The following is a 4396-nucleotide window of genomic DNA, read 5'->3' on the forward strand; positions in this document are numbered from 1 at the left end:
ACAATCAAAATACCATCTAACCATGTTTATGTTATTGATTACAAGATCAATACTCAAGAATTTCACCAAAATAGCCATTAATGAATAAAATCAAAGGAATGATCCTCCATGCCACTAAGTGAAAGGTTTTTATAATTCAACGTCTAATAATGCTTAGAGAAATGATTATTCTACCTAAAGTGATCAAAACCATCTACCCAATCCAATTTTCCTCATTAATGGGCTCATCCGAGTTCATCTCCTTCGACCAAAATATAATTCATCTAAAATAGTTATTTTTATCTAGGCATTAAGACTTGAGGCATAAAACACAATATTAATATAATTATAATGATTTTAACGGTAAAAGTGGACTCACAACCCAGGGTTTTAGGAGAAGTCCTAAAATCTTGAAACTAGATGGAAGGTGCGGCGTGGTACAGCAGCTACTGCTGCTGTTGCTGGGTATGTGCAGGGTGCGGCTCAGCGATTAAATGATGAAGTTGTTTTGGTCAAGAGGATGCAGGAAATGCAGCAGGTTGCTGCTGCTGCTGCTCGGCGTGGTCCAAGTCGCGGGCTGGAGGTGCAGCGCATAGACGCGGCTGGTTGCCTTGCTGATTTTCTGCTTCCAAACAAACAGTTACCATTTGTTGTTTCTACTTCAAAACAGGCAGTCTCGGGCTGCTGTTTTAAAGTCTGCAACCAGTAGCTATCGGTTGTTGTTTATGGTTGCTGCCTAGGTTGTTGTTCCTTCTTCCAGTAAGCAGACTCGACTGTTTTGTTGGCGCACACTGCAGGCGGAGAAGCAGTCGAAAATCGGCTGGAGGTTGAATCGATGGGTGAGGCCGGCGCTGAAATGGTCCATCCCGGTGCCGTCGGTTCTTCCAAAGATCAAAGATCAAAAGGGACTTGCTACACACCACTCTCTCTCTCTCTCTCGAACTGCAGCTGTTGTCAAAGCCGTGCTGGTACCGTGGCTACCGGTAAAACGCAGGTGTAGCTGCTGGAGGGAGGCGTCTGCACGCGTCGCTGGTGCTCCAACTAGATCGAGACCGGCGATAAGTCAAGCCCAAAAGGCAGCTGGTTGTCTCCCTTCCAAAACAGCAGCTGTGCTGTTTTTTGTTCCTTCCGGACAGCAGTTGCGGCTGTTTCTTGCCCCTTCCAACTGCAACTAAGGCTGCTGTGTTTTGCTCCTCCCAAACAGCGGCTAAGGCTGTTTCGTTATCGACTGGAGCAGCAACAACAGCAGGCCAAACAGCCGCCTATTTTCCGTCTGGTGCGCGTGCCAACAGCAGCTAGGACTGCTTTGGTTTCTTTCTTCAAAATCCAACAGCTTCATTTGCTGTTTCTCCCTTCAAACCAGGCAGCTACGGCTGTCGTTTCCTTTTTTTTCCTTTTCCCTTCTTTCCCTTGAAGAAGATATAGATCAGACCTAACCCTCTCTTTCCTTTTCTTTTTTTCTCTTAAGATGGCAGTGAATTGAGGCCTAACCCCCTCCTCTTTTTTTTTTTCTCTGCTTTGCTTTAGTGGATGGGACAAGGTAGTGTCATAAGACCATAGACCCCCCCCCCCTTTTTCTTTTTCACCTAATCTAAAAACAAAACTAATAAGCAAAGTGGTTATAAAGTTCTAAAATAAAACATAAACATCACTGAAATCCTTGACGTGTCTGAAACGAATAAATTGAGAAAATCTCGAGTGTTACAATCCTTCCCACCTTGAATTAAATTTCGTCCTCGAAATTTTTGGTTCATAAAAAAAATGTGGAGGTAACGCCTCTTCAAGTCCTCTTCAACTAAACCACAATGATTGCATGCAGATAAAACTGCAGTAAATGTATTATCTGTTGGCATGACACCTACTTTTCTCATATCACTGAATAAATGCAATGCTTCAATGCCATAACCATTTGTTGCATAACCCATCAACTTGTAATTCCAAGAAGCTTCATCAGATTGTATCATGTCGTCAAAGAGTTTTCGACCATCATCAATTTACCTACATTTGCAATAGAAGTCCACAAGGGCAGTAGAAACAACTTTACCAGATTCAAGATCAATAACAATAGCTTTGGCATACAATTGTTTGCCAAGTTCAAGTGAAGAAATGGTTGCACACGTGCTAATCACACTGGCAAGACTAAATCTATCTATGTGGAAGCCCTTTGTATTAAATTCGCCAAAACACGCAAGTGCTTCAGTTGGGTAACCATTTTTACTTAACCCCGATATCATTGAGTTCCATGAGATCAAGCTTTTAGACGGTATACTCTGAATGACTTGTATAGCATCTTGAATTATCCCGCAAGTACAATAAACATTAATCATTGAATTCAGCAAAATTGTGTCATATGTATTTAGCTCGGGGAAAAACTCACACGCACTATCAGGCCTCCCACACTTGGCATAAGTGTCCACAAGTACAGATGCAACTACAAGATCACGAGTCACTCCAAATTTACAAGCATGGGCATGCACTTGTGTTCCATATTCAAGAAAACCCCCAAACAATCACTCGCACTTAAAACGATAGCAATAGTAGAGGCATCTTCTTGAGTTCCATGTCTCCTCATTTCACCAAAGAGTATGAGTGCTTCCATTGCCATATCATTGATAGTATAACCGGAGATCAAAGAATTTCATAAAGCAACACAAGGGTCATTCTTGATGCGAAATTCTTTTTGCATCAGCCACTCTACCGTTATTAGAGTATGCAGAGATCAATGACGAGAGAGAGAAATCATCAGGGTATGGCTGACTACGCAGCACTAGACTTGTACTAACGAGATCACCACATTTCCCATACGTGTTGACAATTGAACTTCCCAAGACTGGATCAAACTTAATCCTATCAACAACTATGCAAGCATGAATTGTCTTTCCTAATTGAAAAGCCAACAAATCAGTACAAGCACCAAACACCGTAGCTAAAACATACATATCCACATGGCATGGTCCGTAACAACCTGACTTCAAATCTTTAAATAGCCTAAGTGCTTCCACAGAATGCCCATTTTCAGCATATCCACGAATCATTGAATTCCATGCGACCCCATTTTTCGTTGGCATCTCATTGAAAAACTTTCTTGCCACATTCCACTTACTTGCCTTGACAAACCCCGAAATAATCATGTTCCAAGTGAAACTATTCTTGTGGGGCATTGCATAAAAAAAATGCAAAGACTCTTCTTTATTCCGTGATTTGACATAGCCTTCGATCATGGAGTTTCCAGGTAAAGCATTTCCTTTGAGGCCTGAGTTAATCATTGATCATATGTAAATCTTATGAGTCTTCTACTAGTATAAATCCACTAAAGCAAATTGTCCTACAAACTGGTCCAAGAGTCACGAATCTTTCATCTCCCCAAATAACAATAACTTGCAAGATTGGTACGACAAGGGCAGCACCAAGGATGCTAGCAATCACAACAGCATCAACAATCTGGTTTCTCTGTTGATTTATCCCACCAAAAACCACAATCACCAAAATACTTTGTTCTGTTTTCTAAAATCTCAACACTTGATTTCTTATATTCTTGACTGAAATCCAAACAAGGCCTATGCCCAAACCCATCAGGCTGCTCCCAAAAGTCAACACCATGAAAGAGCAATTTTGTCATTAACTCAAGATATCTCAAAAGAGCTTAACCATGGGCTTTTAAGAGGATTTTGTGTGATCTTTTTGCACAAAATGCAACTWTTTTTCTACTTTCCTATTGGCCAGACCTCCCTATATTGTATTATGTATGAAATTCCTTCTTTCAACCAATAGGTAATACATTTACAAAGAGAAATGGGAGAGGATATGTTGGATGAGTGTGCACTAAGCAACAAAAAGCAAAAGTAATCAACAGTAGTGTGTGAGTAGTGAGTGATGAGCTAAAAAAAAAGGCAACAGAAGCACCAGTCGGAACAATCGATCAATTAATTAAAAATCTACGAGTAGCAAGAAGTATTCACATAATCCAACTAATTGATATCTAATAACAACAATTGATCAAATAGGATAGGAAGAACACGAGACTAACATAATACTAACTGACACATTCATAAATCCTTGTAATAACAGTGAGTTTAAGCACGCTTACGTAACAACATACTCAAAATAGCATTAGCTAGGTGAAATTTCGAATAGGTTATACATAAGAATCCTCAACACCATTGTCACGATTCATGAATTTGTGCAACTCCGATGACCCGAAAGTTCTTCTATCTTAAAAGTTTCTACCCACCTCACACAATTAATACTTTCAAACTCAGCTTAAGTCTAGGCGTCTTAATTTCTTACCTAGTTCACTTAAACTAGTGCTCTGATACCAACTTGTAACACCCTCAAACAACCTCCAAAAATTTTACAAAAAGGAAACTAGAGTTTAATATGAAATGCCAATAAAGGGAAAATAGTACAGCGTTTACAA

At 40.1% G+C, this 4396-nt stretch overlaps 1 pseudogene; it reads right to left on the reverse strand.

Annotated features, from left to right (window-relative positions):
* Positions 1-1314: 1314 nt before the first annotated feature.
* Positions 1315-3598, reverse strand: LOC112515191 (annotated as a pseudogene).
* Between the last annotated feature and the right edge of the window lie 798 nt (positions 3599-4396).

Source organism: Cynara cardunculus (genome assembly GCF_001531365.2).
Source record: "Cynara cardunculus var. scolymus isolate 2C chromosome LG 7, CcrdV1, whole genome shotgun sequence".
NCBI lineage: Eukaryota > Viridiplantae > Streptophyta > Magnoliopsida > Asterales > Asteraceae > Cynara > Cynara cardunculus.